General features: G+C 41.4%; 1 long non-coding RNA gene across 1 annotated transcript in view; it reads left to right on the top strand.

Annotated features, from left to right (window-relative positions):
* Positions 1-14,077, top strand: part of LOC132342780 (uncharacterized) — a 45,011-nt gene extending 30,934 nt beyond the window's left edge. The window contains exon 3 of the long non-coding RNA XR_009491266.1: positions 12,306-14,077. This is a non-coding gene — a long non-coding RNA (uncharacterized lncRNA). The remainder of the gene's footprint in view (positions 1-12,305) is intronic.
* Positions 14,078-14,399: the final 322 nt, after the last annotated feature.

The raw sequence follows: 14,399 nt of genomic DNA, 5'->3' as shown, positions 1-14,399 counted from the left end.
AGAAGGGCTTCCCCAGTGACGCAGCAGTAAAAGAATCTCTCCGTAATGCAGGAGATGCACAGAAGATCGGAGTTTGATCCCTGGGTTGGGAAGATCTCCTGGAGAAGGAAATGGCAGCCCACTCCAGCATGCTTGCCTGGGAAATCCCGTGGACAGAGGAGCCTGGTGGGTTACAGTCCATGGGGTCATAAAAGTGCTGGACACAACTTAGCGGCTAAACAACGACAAGAATCGCTGGGCTGCATTCCTTATGGAGGCTCCGGTGAAGAATGTACTTCCTTGTCTTTTTGCAGTTGCTGGAAGCCACCTGCATTTCTTAGCCCATGGCCCTTCTTCCATCTTCAAAGCTGGCAGTGTAGCATCTTCAAATCTCTCTGCCTCTGACCTTTCTTCCTCCCTCTTATAAGGACCTGTTTATTATGTTGGGCCCATCTGGATAATGTCACGTACTCTTTCCATCTCAGAATCCTTAATCACATCTGCAAAGCAGGGTAAACATATTCACAGGTTCTGGGCATTAGGAGATAAGTGTCTTTGGGGACCATTATTCTGTCTACCATAATCTCCTGATGCCTAATTCAGGAATCGGCTCTTCTAGGAAACCTTCTCTTACTCCCAAATCAAAAGCAACTACTCATCCCTATGAAACACATAATTTTAATTTTATCATATATTATAATATTGTATTATTTAATAAGTCACCCAACACTGCCCTTATTTTCTTATTTATGTCCCTTAAATTAGATGGTGAGAACCACGGGGTGTAGGGTCATGTCTTACTCAACTCTGTAGCCCCTAAGCTGAGCAGTCTGCCTCAGTTTAGGTTTCAGTAAATGCTCACCTGAACTGAAGCATGCCCTTTGTGACATGTAGATTGCATTTTGACGGGGACAATCCAGAACATCATTTGTAGAGTGTCCAATATGTAAGACCAACTAGACAGAGGGTCCATAAAACAGATAGAAATTTGGGGCGCTATCACAGTCCAGCCTAATTTAGAAGGCTGAGTGGAAGCACCAAGGCGGGGAGTGTGATCCAACATAGCGTCTTGGGAAAGTAACGATCTCTTGGAGTTGCTGAAACGTAAAATTCAAGTAGGAGCAGAGCCTGAAGATGAGGCTAGAGGGAAGAAATGGCAATTCAGGCCAGACTCTTGTACATTTTACTAAGGAGTTGGGACTTTGTTCTGCAGACAATTGGACTTCCCTGATAGCTCAATTAGTAAAGAATCTGCCTGGAATGCAGGAGACCCCAGTTCTATTCTTGGGTCGGCAAGATCCGCTGCAGAAGGGATAGATTACCCACTCCAGTATTCTGGCCTGGAGAATTGCATGGACTGTATAGGCCATGGGGTCACAAAGAGTCGGACACGACTGAGTGACTTTCACTTTCTGTAGGTGATAGAGAGCCAGCATGTATTTCTTAGTTGAGTAATATGATGGAATTGGTATCTCCTGAGTGTGGAGGGTGAGGGAGGAGACGGCAGACTAAAGGCGGGGAGATTGGGATGGTTCATAGGAGGAAGACGTAGGCTCTGGGTCAAGTCTGTGAGAAACGGGACAGAGGAGCAGACCTCCTGGTTAAACACTGAGTTCAGTGAGGCAGTGACTGCCCGTTTGAGTCATCATTTGTCCCAGACCCCACGGAGTTTCAGTGGACACTCCATGCACAGGTATTTGCCAAGTCAGTGACAAGAGTGATTTGAATGATGTTTTAAAAAAAAAAGGATTGATGCAACTGGGTGATTTGGGAACTACAAATAAATATGTTAGGCTTAGTTGGCGGCATCGCGCAGGAGTGTGCTAGGAGGGTAGTTTTAACTGGCTCTCCTTTGGCTATCAGATGACTGACTCGGAGTTTGACTGCTGTCCTATTGAATATGTGCTGGAGGTGGGTTTGGGGAGGGTAGCGGCGCCTCCCTCTTGGTTTCCATACACTAGATCTTCCGAGCCTCCTGCCCCTTGACCTTCGAGGCACCTCTCCCCGGCCCCTCCCTGCCTGGGCACACCCCTCGGGGCTAATTCTCAGCTACTCAGGTTTCTAGTCTAGCTTGCCCCAGAGGGCATCCTGCATAGCATTCCTTCTCCAGCCCACTCGGGGATTCTTAAATTTAGCCTCATTTACATACTCCCAGCATTTGCCAGCAAGCAAATTCATTTGGACTCATTTTGAATAAGCTCCTGGGTGCTTGGCTCAGACCTTAAGTATTTCACTTGATTTGTGTTTGAGAGGGGAGGGGAACCCACAAACAAACAAAAAATGATGGCTCTATATAAAATGACAAATATTTATTGGACTTCAAAATGCATGTAATACTTTTAAAGGCCTCTGGGAAAATATTAAATTAAAAACTGTGCATTAAACAACCTGTGAAATCAACTGTTCTTGGTACATAAAGGTCTGTTTCTCCCATTGGTGTGTATGGGCTTAGACCATTTGGCCAGCACTGTCTTTATAAACAGAAAGTGGTGATGAAACATTGCATTTCAGTGATTCGTAGGCTAATAAAAAAAAATACACCCTCACCAACAAAATTCTTTCTTCCCTCTTGCTTCAGTGTGATTTCAGTTCAGTTCAGTCACTCAGTCGTGTCCTAGTCTTTGCGACCCCATGAACCGCAGCACGCCAGGCACCCCTGTCCATCACCAACTCCCGGAGTTTACCCAAACCCATGTTCATCAAGTTGGTGATGCCATCCAACCATCTCATCCTCTGTCATCCCCTTCTCCTCCTGCCCTCAATCTTTCCCAGCATCAGGATCTTTTCAAATGAGTCAGCTCTTCGCATCAGGTGGCCAAAGTTTTGGAGTTTCAGCCTCAAAATCAGTCCTACCAATGAACACCCAGGACTGATCTCCTTTAGGATGGACTGGTTGGATCTCCTTGCAGTCCAAAGGACTCTCAAGAGTCTTCTCCAACAACACAGTTCAAAAGCATCAATTCTTTGGCACTCAGCTTTCTTTATAGTCCAACTCTCACATCCATACATGAGCACTGGAAAAACCATAGCCTTGACTAGACGGACCTTTGTTGAAGGTAATGTCTCTGCTTTTTAATATTCTGTCTAGGTTGGTCATCACTTTCCTTCCAAGGAGTAAGCGTCTTTTAATTTCATGGCTGCAATGACTATCTGCAGTGATTTTGGAGCCCAGAAAAATAAAGTCTAATACTGTTTCCACTGTTTCCCCATCTATTTTGCATGAAGTGATGGGACTGGATGCCATGATCTTCGTTTTCTGAATGTTGAGCTTTAAGCCAACTTTTCCACTCTTCTCTTTCACTTTCATCAAGAGGCTTTTTAGTTTCTCTTCACTTTCTGCCATAAGGGTGGTGTCATCTGCATATCTGAGGTTATTGATATTTCTCCCAGCAATCTTGAGTCCAGCTTGTGCTTCTTCCAGCCCAGCGTTTCTCATGATGTACTCTGCATAGAAGTTAAATAAGCAGGGTGACAATACATAGCCTTGACATATTCCTTTTCCTATCTGGAACCAGTCTGTTGTTCCATATCCAGTTCTAATTGTTGCTTCCTGACCTGCATACAGGTTTCTCAAGAGGCAGGCCACGTGGTCTGGTATTCCCATCTCTTTGAGAATTTTCCAGTTCATTGTGATCCACACAGTCAAAGGCTTTGGCATAGTCAATAAAGCAGAAATAGATGTTTTTCTGAACTCTCTTGCTTTTTCAATGATCGTTTTTTTCAGGTCGTGAATATCTTTTTTGCACAGTTCTTCTGTGTATTCTTGCCACCTCTTCTTAATATCTTCTGCTTCTGTTAGGTCCCTACCATTTCTGTCCTTTATTGAGCCCATCTTTGCATGAAATGTTCCCTTGGTATCTCTAATTATCTTGAAGAGATCTCTAGTCTTTCTCATTCTATTGTTTTCCTCTATGTCTTTTCATTGATCAGTGAGGAAGGCTTTCTTATCTCTCCTTGCTATTCTTTGGAACTCTGCCTTCAAATGGGAATATCTTTCCTTTTCTCCTTTGCTTTTCCCTTCCCTTCTTTTCACAGCTATTTGTAAGGCCTCCTCAGACAGCCATTTTGCTTTTTTGCATTTCTTTTTCTTAGGGATGGTCTTGATTCCCTGTCTCCTGTACAATGTCACAAACCTCCATCCATAGTTCATCAGGCACTCTGTCTATCAGATCTAGTCCTTTAAATCTATTTCTCACTTCCACTGTATAGTCATAAGGGATTTGATTTACGTTATACCTGAATGGTCTAGTGGTTTTCTCCACTTTCTTCAATTTCAGTCTGAATTTGGCAATAAGATGTTCATGATCTGAGCCACAGTCAGCTCCTGGTCTTGTTTTTGCTGACTGTATAGAGCTTCTCCATATGTGGCTGCAAAGAATATAATCAATCATCAAATCACTGATTTCGGTGTTGACCGTCTGGTGATGTCCATGTGTAGAGTCTTCTTTTGTGTTGTTGGAAGAAGGTGTTTGTTATGACCAGTGTGTTCTCTTGGCAGAACTCTATTAGACTTGGCCCTGCTTCATTCTGTACTCCAAGGCCAAATTTGCCTGTTACCCCAGGTGTTTTTTGACTTCCTACCTTTGCATTCCAGTCCCCTATAATGAAAAGGACATCTTTTTTGGGTGTTAGTTCTAGAAGGTCTTGTAGGTCTTCATAGAACTGTTCAACTTCAGCTTCTTCAGCATTACTGGTCGGGGCATAGACTTGGATTACTGTGATATTGAATGGTTTGCCTTGGAAACAAACAGAGATCATTCTGTCGTTTTTGAGATTGCATCCAAGTACTGCATTTCAGACTCTTTTGTTGACCACGATGGCTACTCCATTTCTTCTAAGGATTCCTGCCCACAGTAGTAGATATAATGGTCATCTGAGTTAAATTCACCCATTCCAGTCCATTTTAGTTCGCTGATTCCTAGAATGTCAACATTCACTCTTGCCATCTCCTGTTTGACCACTTCCAATTTGCCTTGATTCATGGACCTAACATTCCAGGTATGTGATTTACCTGTCTGTAATTCAATTGACTTAGAGAAATTGATCCATGAGGAGATTTTTAAATCTATAGTTTTACCATAATTGGGAGACTATGAATAACATAATTGACCAAATATAATTCTCATCTCAAAGGCTCACCCCTGATATGTCAATATTTCAGAAAGGAAAGAAACCGACAATTATTGAGTACCTACTATGTGCCAGGTTTTGAGCTAAGTGTCTTTTTGATCCATTCTTATTTTAGCTTCATCTTTGCTGTAGCAAAATATATATGTATATGATCTCTATCTTATAGATTAGAGAAGGACAGCTCAGGAAAGCTAAGTGCCTTGTGCGGAATGACCCAAGAAGTGGGCAAAGCAGGATTCAAGCAGATGTCTTTAACCTGCAGAAGGAATGGTCATAGGAATGAATGCAGGGACAGTTGTCAGACACCTCACTGGTGATTTTCCTCCTCTGTCCTGGTTTGCAAAGCATCAGCTCAGGCACTGTACATGCCAGTTAAATGGATTCAGAGGTAGCTGTGTGCAAGAGAGGAGCCTCCTCCAGCAGGCCACACTGTCAACTATAGTGATTCCTTGGGAGGTACTTACTGTCTTGTTGCTGAAAGTAGTGGGGATGCCCTTGCTGTAAGGGGTGATGTTGGCTTTGGGTTAAGATGGTGTATTTGTTTCCTAGGACAGTCTTAGGCTTCCCTGGTGGCTCAGATGGTAAAGAATCTGCCTGCGATGTGGGAGACCTGGGTTCCATCCCTGGGTTGGGAAAATCCCCTGGAGGAAGAAATGACAACCCACTCTAGTATTCTTGCCTGGAGAATCCCCATGGACAGAGGAGCCTGGTGGGCTACAGTTCATGGGGTCGCAAAGAGTCAGACATGACTGAGTGACTGAGCCCACAGTGCCCAGGGCTATCCTAACAAAGTACCACATCTTGGGTGGCTTCAAATAATAGGAATTGATTCCGTCATAGTTCCGGAGGCCAGAGTTCCAAATCAAGGTGTTGGCAGGGTTGATTCCTCCTGGAGATTTTGAGAGTGAAACTGCCCCTTGCCTCTCTCCAGTTTCTGCTGGTTGCAAGGACTCCTTGGGGTTCCTTGTCCTGTAGATGCATCACTGTGGTCCCTGCCTCCGTCTTCACATTGTCTTCTTGTCTGTCAAAGGACCCCCTCATTGGATTTATCGCCCGCCTTAATCCAGTATGATCTCATCTCCATCCTTACCTTAGTCACACCTGCAAATACCATTTCTCCAAATAAGGTCACATTCTGATGTTCTCAGTGGACATGAACTTTTTTGGAGAGCACTATTCAAACCATTACAGATGGATGTTGTTTATGGCATTTAGAAAGTATTTAGATAAAATGCTAGCAGCATTTAATGCTTAATTTTATTAAATATCTTTTTGACTTTCTCTGAGATTAAAAAAATATACATCTTCTTTGGCAAATTGAAGAGGGTCAATCTGTTAAAAGACTCTCTATTATTAAATGGTAATTTTATGATGGTATCGAGTTTTTCTTAGTATGTGCTATTATTGAAATACATTACTGGGTTCAGTAATCTCTTATTTAGAATTTTTATATTTATATTCCAATATAAAGGAGAACTGCAGTTTGTGGTTTGAAGTATTTCAACTCAGTTACAGAATCATTCCTGATTCAAAGCAGATTAGGAATTGCCTATCTTTTAAACATTCTGGATAACATTACATGTTATGAAAATCAGTTAATCTTTGAAATTACTTGCCTATTAAATCTTCCAGACCCAATGCCATTTTACTTAAGTGACAGTATGAAACTTAAAAAAAAAGTTCTATTCAAATAAATAGTTATTGATCTAGGCAAATGGATCAATTTTGATAGCCTCTTGGAAACTGTTTAAACATTTCACTATGATTTTTCAAACTAATTGGGTGAATGTCATATCAGTTCAGTTCAGTTCAGTGGCTCAGTCGTGTCCGACCCTTTGCGACCCATGAATTGCAGCATGCCAGGCCTCCCTGTCCATCATTCTTTAAAGGCTCTGCCCTGCTTCTTGTACGTACATTGTGCTTTCATGCTTCTTCTTTTTTTCCTCATTACTTGACTTCTTAGAGGTCATTTTATTTTTTGCCCTGCCACACTAAAGTATCAACTTGTAGACATTTTGTTTAGTTTTCTTCTATTTTTGATTCTTAATTTACTAAGGAAACATTACTTATATTTTCCCTCTTATTTTTCAATTTAAATGAAAAGCAGTAACCGTATATATGTATCTATATATATATGACACACAATGAAATATACATATATTTAAACATTTAAAAGTTAAAAGTTAGAGTCCCTTGGACTTCAAGGAGATCCAACCAGTCCATCTTAAAGGAAATCAGTCCTGAATATTCATTGTAAGGACTGATGCTGAAGATGAAACTAATACTTTGGCCACCTGATGCAAAGAACTGACTCAATGGAAAAGATCCTGATACTGGGAAAGATTGAAGGCAGGAGGAGAAGGGGATGACATAGGAAGAGATGGTTGGATGGCATCACTGACTCGATGGACATGACTTTGAGTAAGCTAAGGGAGTTGGTGATGGACAGGGAGGCCTGGTGTGCTATAGTCCATGGGGTTGCAAAGAGTTGGACATGACTGAGTGACTGAATTGAACTGATATATACACACATATATGACACACATTGAAATATAATATACATATATTTAAACATTTAAAGTTAAGCATTTTTTCACTTACCTAATATTTAAGCATATCTCATATATGTACAAAAGTATAAAGCATTTAATTTATGAATCTGCTTCTGACTATAGCATTTAACACATCTCATGTGGATTTATTTGTCACATATTGGCTTTTTTTTTTTGAGTCGTCTTTTTTTTTTTTTTTTTCTTATTGAAGGATAATTTACAGAATTTTGTTGTTTTCTGTCAAACCTCAACATGAATCAGCCATAGGTATACATATATCCCCACCCTTCTGACCCTCCCTCCCATCTCCCTCCCCGTCCCACCCCTCTAGGTTGATACAGAGCCCCTGTTTGAGTTTCCTGAGCCATAGAGCAAAGTCCCATTGGCTATCTATTTTGCGTATGGTAAGGTAAGTCTCCATGTTGCTCTTTCCATACATCTCATCCTCTCCTCCCCTCTCCCCATGTCCATAAGTCTATTCTCTATGTCTGTTTCTCCATTGCTGCCCTGTAAATAAAATCTTCAGTGTCATTTTTCTAGATTCCATATATATATGTTAGAATATGATATTTATTTTTCTCTTTCTGACTCACTTCACTCTGTATAATAGATTCTAGGTTCCTCTACCTCATCAGAACTGACTCAAATGCATTCCTTTTTATGGCTGAGTAATATTCCATTTGGGCATGGGGTCCTCCCGGCTTCTGCCCCGACCTCGGACATGGGATAGTTCCTCTCGGCCGCGCTTAGTGTGCCAGTCGCAGCCGCCTGCGCTTAGAAAAGGCAGAGGAACCAGAGATCAAATTGCCAACATCCGCTGGATCATGGAAAAAGCAAGAGAGTTCCAGAAAAACATCTATTTCTGCTTTATTGACTATGCCAAAGCCTTTGACTGTGTGGATCACAATAAACTGTGGAAAATTCTGAAAGAGATGGGAATACCAGACCACCTGACCTGCCCCTTGAGAAACCTGTATACAGGTCAGGAAGCAACAGTTAGAACTGGACATGGAACAACAGTCTGGTTCCAAATAGGAAAAGGAATATGTCAAGGCTGTATATTGTCACCCTGCTTATTTAACTTCTATGCAGAGTACATCATGAGAAACGCTGGGCTGGAAGAAGCACAAGCTGGACTCAAGATTGCCGGGAGAAATATCAAACACCTCAGATATGCAGATGGCACCACCCTTATGGCAGAAAGTGAAGAAGAACTAAAGAGAACCTCTTGATGAAAATGAAAGTGAAGAGTGAAAAAGTTGGCTTAAAACTCAACAACAAGAAAACGAAGATCATGGCATCCAGTCCCATCACTTCATGGGAAATAGATGGGGAAACAGTGTCAGACTTTATTTTTTGGGCTCCAAAATCACTGTAGATGGTGACTGCAGCCATGAAATTAAACGATGCTTACTCCTTGGAAGGAAAGTTATGACCAACCTAGATAGCATATTCAAAAGCAGAGATATTACTTTGCCAACAAAGGTTCGTCTAGTCAAGGCTATGGTTTTTCCTGTGGTCATGTATGTATGTGAGAGTTGGACTGTGAAGAAAGCTGAGCGCCGAAGAATTGATGCTTTTGAACTGTGGTGTTGGAGAAGACTCTTGAGAGTCCCTTGGACTGCAAGGAGATCCAACCAGTCCATTCTGAAGGAGATCAGCCCTGGGATTTCTTTGGAAGGAATGATGCTAAAGCTGAAACTCCAGTTACTTTGGCCACCTCGTGCAAAGAGTTGACTCATTGGGAAAGACTCTGATGCTGGGAGGGATTGAGGGCAGGAGGAGAAGGGGACGACAGAGGATGAGATGGCTGGATGGCATCACTGACTCGATGGACGTGAGTCTGGGTGAACTCCGGGAGTTGGTGATGGACAGGGAGGCCTGGCATGCTGCGATTCATGGGGTTGCAAAGAGTCGGACACGACTGAGTGACTGAACTGAACTGAAATGAACTGAATATTCCATTGTGTATATGTACCACAACTTCTTTATCCATTTATCTGTTGATGGACATCTAGGTTGCTTCCATGTTTTAGCTATTGTAAATAGTGCTGCAGTGAACAATGGGATACATTTGTCTTTTTCAATTTTGATTTCCTCAGGGTATATGCCTAGGAGTGGGATTGCTGGGTCATATGGTGGTTTTATTCCTAGTTTTTTAAGGAATCTCCATACCATCTTCCATAGTGGCTTTATCAATTTACATTCCCACCAGCAGTGCAAGAGCATTCCCTTTTCTCCACACCCTCTCCAGCATTTATTGTTTGCAGACTTTTTGATGACCATTCTGACTGGTGTGAGGTGATATCTCATTGTAGTTTTGATTTGCATTTCTCTAATAATGAGCGACATTGAGCATCTTTTCATGTGTTTGTTAGCCATCTGTATGTCTTCTTTGGAGAAATGTCTAAGTCTTTTCCCCACTTTTTGATTGGGTTTTTGTTTTTCTGGCATTGAGTTGTATGAGCTGCTTGTGTATTTTGGAAATTAATCCTTTGTCAGTTGTTTCATTTGCTATTATTTTCTCCCATTCTGAGGGTTGTCTTTTCATCTGGCTTATGGTTTCCTTTGCTGTGAAAAAGCTTTTAAGTTTAATCAGGTCCCACTTGTTTACTTTTGTTTTTATTTCCATTACTCTAGGAGGTGGGTCATAGAGGATCTTGCTTTGATTTATGTCATCGAGTGTTCTGCCTGTTTTCCTCTAAGGGTTTTATAGTTTTTGGTCTTACATTTAGGTTTTTAATACATTTTGAGTGTATCTTTGTGTAGGTGTTAAGAAGTGTTCTAATTTCATTCTTTTATATGTAGCTGTCCAGTTTTCCCAGCACCATTTATTGAAGAGACTGTCTTTGCCCCATTGTACATTCTTGCCTCCTTTGTCAAAAATAAGGTGCCCATAGGTACATGGGTTTATTTCTGGGCTTTCTACCTTGTTCCATTGGTCTATAATTCTGTTCTTGTGCCAGTACCATACTGTCTTGATGACTGTAGCTTTGTAGTATAATCTGAAGTCAGGAAGGTTGATTGTTCCAGCTCCATTCTTCTTTCTCAAGACTGCTTTTGCTATTTGGGGTCTTTTGCATTTCCATATGTATTGTGAATTTTTTTTGTTCTAGGTCTGTGAAAAATGTCATTGGTAATTTGATAGGGATCACATTGAATCTGTAGATTGCATTTGGTAATATAGTCATTTTCACAATACTGATTGGCATTTTATATGTTACCAATCCCTATTTACTTACAAGTATAGGTGCAAACTTTAATTTTGATCTTCTCTGACCTAAGAGGTATTTAAAGGTGTGCTTCCTCAAAATAATTGCAATTTTTGTTTTAATCTCTGCTCTACATTTCTAATCTTATTACCCTTTGATTCAATCACAGTCTTTTGGGGACTTATGTATTTGGAACTGTATTTAGCTGATCAATTTGCATGGATACTTTAAAGACATTTAAAATGTCTTTTCTATAAGATAAAAGTATAATATACCTTTAACATTAATCTTACATGTTAATTAAAATACTCCATATCCTACTTAAATTTTCATCTTCCTGATCTTTCTAAGAGTGTTGGTTTATGTTGTCTCAGTTAACTGGCCATTTGGTGAGGGAATAGTTGGATATGAAGTTAGTGTTGTTCATCTGTTTCCATGTGGGATTTATGGCTACAAACAATGCCATTGGTGGTGGGTTAATATCCCCCATGTTTTTGTCAATATGTACTTCCATTTCTAATTATTTTGATTCCATATTTTGTGTTTTTGTTTTTCCTGTAGAGCTGCATGCCTATTATATTATGGGCTTCCCTGGTAGCTCAGATGGTAAAGTGTCTGTCTACAATGCAGGAGACCTGGGTTCGATCCCTGGGTTGGGAAGATCCCCTGGAGAAGGAAATGCCTATTATATTAAATTAAGATAATTCCTTTGTTAATATAAAATGAGACCGTGGCTGTTACTCTTTATTGCATTTTATTCTTAATTCTACCTTAGTCATTCAATTGTGTCCAGCTCTTACAACCCCATGGACTGTAGCCCACCAGGTGCCTCTGTCCATGGGATTTTGGGGGCAAGAATACTGGAGTGGGTAGCCATTTCCTTCTCCAAGGGATCTTCCCAACGCAGGAATTGAACCCACGTCTCCTGCATTGCAGGCAGGTTCTTTACTGACTGAGCTACGAGGTCTACCTGAATTGATTTTCACTCATGTGTGATTGTTTACTGTGCACTTCCACCCCATCCTGGAGGTGGATGAGAGGTGTCTTCCACTGATACTTCCCTGAAGCCTCTGTGTGTGTGTGTGTGTGTGTGTGTGTTACACAGGTGTATAGCAGGCATCACAAATGAGTGGAAGATGGTGAAAATTAATGTCAGGGAGATGAGATAGAATAACCTGCATTAAAGAGTAATAGCCACAGTCTCATTTTGAACAGACAAAGGAATTGTCTGAATTTCATGTAATAGATGTGCAACTCAATGGGGGAAAAAACAGTGGATTCAATATATATCAACTCAAAATAATCAGAAAAAAAAGTAGAAGTTGACAAACAGTGTGGGAGACCTGAACCCTCATGCCCAGTGTCTGAAGCTTTCTAATGGAGGAAAGAAACGGGGACAAGACAAAACTCTGGTGGTTTCTCTGTTTTACAGGATGGACTGTTCATTTCCTGCTGGAGACTTTATGATGCAGCTGTTAGTGAGACAAGGCGATCCCAACAATTGCTCTTCCGAAAGCTGGGTTCTTAGGTCCTGGGTTCTGTGGACCTGCATTCTGGTGCTTGGGGTGTGTACAAGCTAAACAAAAAGTATTACCAAGACAAGCACACCGTGCGTTGGTAACATCTATGTGAAAGGTGAGTCTGGGGGCCGTTGATAATTTCCTTGGAACCCATGGTGCTTTGGAAAACATTTTGGGAAGAAATAAATAATAAGTTCTGCCACCTCACCCCTTATTATGCATCCATTAAGGTTTTGTTGAGCAGCTAATGTGGCTGCATGAGGAGTCCAGCCTGAAAATAGCGAGGTCAGTGAAACAGACGTGAGTCATACACTGTCCCATGGGATGGAAACCCTGTCCCTCTGGAGGATAAAACCAATAAAGCTATGGTCGCAGGTCACCCATTTCCAAGAACCACAGCCTCAGAGGGGAGACAGATCCGAGGTGGGTTCCCACAGCCCTCTCACATCTTGGAGAAGACAGTGGGAGAAATGATTTTTGTGATGAGGAATTGCTGGTGAGAAAAGTGATGTGACAGAAAGTGTCATAGCCTTGGGCTAAGAGAAAATCAGCAATTAGCCAGAGAGAGACATGTGCCCCCCACCAAAAAAAAAATCCTTAGTGTTTATATATGTGCTAAGGAAAGGGGTTGCTGTGGGGAGCGGCCTCCTTTGCCCTGGGTACAGATAAGTCTGCAATCCATCGACAGGCCTTGGCAGACCGAATCGAGAGCGCTGGGAAAGTCCTGAGGTTACATTTCTCTTTTTGAAGAGCACTGCCAAATTGCTAATTTGGACTCACGTTCTTTTTCTGCAACATAGCTTTCTCTGACCTCGAAGGAGCTAGGGTGTAGGCTGCTGAGCGTCTTAATGTTTGAGAATTGCCAACTCTGCTTCTCCTCCCGTAACTCTCGGGTGGATTGGTCCATAGAGTTAAATGGCTCATTGCAATTCAGCAAAGTGGCTTTTATGTGCAATTAATGTTTGTTAATTTGGTTAAATGTCAAAGTATACATTTTTTGGGGGGGCCGCTGGAAAGTTCCTGCAATACAACCTCCACCCCCCAAACCTTTTAAGTATCAAGGGGTGAGATGTTATTCTCAAACAAATGGGAAAGTGATCATATTCAGCATCTGTTTTAAATTGAATGGACAATACCTTAGTTAAATGTCCCTCTTGGGAGACAAGACAGTAAGATGTCAGCACAACTGAGTTTAGAAGCAAAATTAAGGGGATAGTTGAGAAAACCCAGTGAAAAAATATTGCCTTTGCCACCTGGCCCCCAAAGAAAGAAGAAGGGCTTTGAGTTAGTTGTTTGGCCCACTTGTTCGAATTCCTCATCTTTTTGTTTCCCCGAAATTTTAATATTCTTCCACTTCTGTTTGTATATTTATGCTCTGGGTAATTTTTGTTATCCTTGGATGTGTTCATATCTATGTTCTGTGTTCTGGTTCTGTTGCTTTGAGTGCTAAAGCCTCAGCCACAGTCACAGGGTTCTCATTATAGTGACCATTTTTATTAAAGTCTACTGTGCATTTATTAAAGATACACACAGTAAAAATATAGACTAATGTACTTCATTCTTTAACCCTGGCATGTATCTATCACTAAAGTAGAAAAACGGTTGTCTTTTTCTAAGTTTACAGGGAAAAGATAGGCTTAAGGGTCTCAGTCTTAGAACTTCTCTCGTACTTCTTTTCCCCTAAGAATTGGATCCTTGCTATCACTCCGTGCTGGTTAAATTGTGCTGCAGACATGCGTGGGTAGAATTTAGGTGTGACTTGTGGATGTCCTAGATATTTTTAATTCCTTGTCTTGTCCTCTTTTTAAGAATCCCTCTTTTGCTCTGCTCATCTCTCTGTATCTCCATGGCGCAGTGCAGTGATGAAGTTCTGTCTGCTCCACTCACTGGCTGCTCACCCTGCTGGATGTGAGAGTTTAGGCCAATTCCTTCTAAGCCTCAGTGTTACAGTCTGTCTTCCTTTTGTTGTATGAACTGCCTTATAGTCATCACTCCTTTCTTCCTCA

Source organism: Bos taurus, chromosome 18 (genome assembly GCF_002263795.3).
Source record: "Bos taurus isolate L1 Dominette 01449 registration number 42190680 breed Hereford chromosome 18, ARS-UCD2.0, whole genome shotgun sequence".
In the NCBI taxonomy this organism is placed as follows: Eukaryota; Metazoa; Chordata; class Mammalia; order Artiodactyla; family Bovidae; genus Bos; species Bos taurus.
Note: the sequence above shows the minus strand (reverse complement) of the source record. Positions and strands in the feature narration are given on the sequence as shown.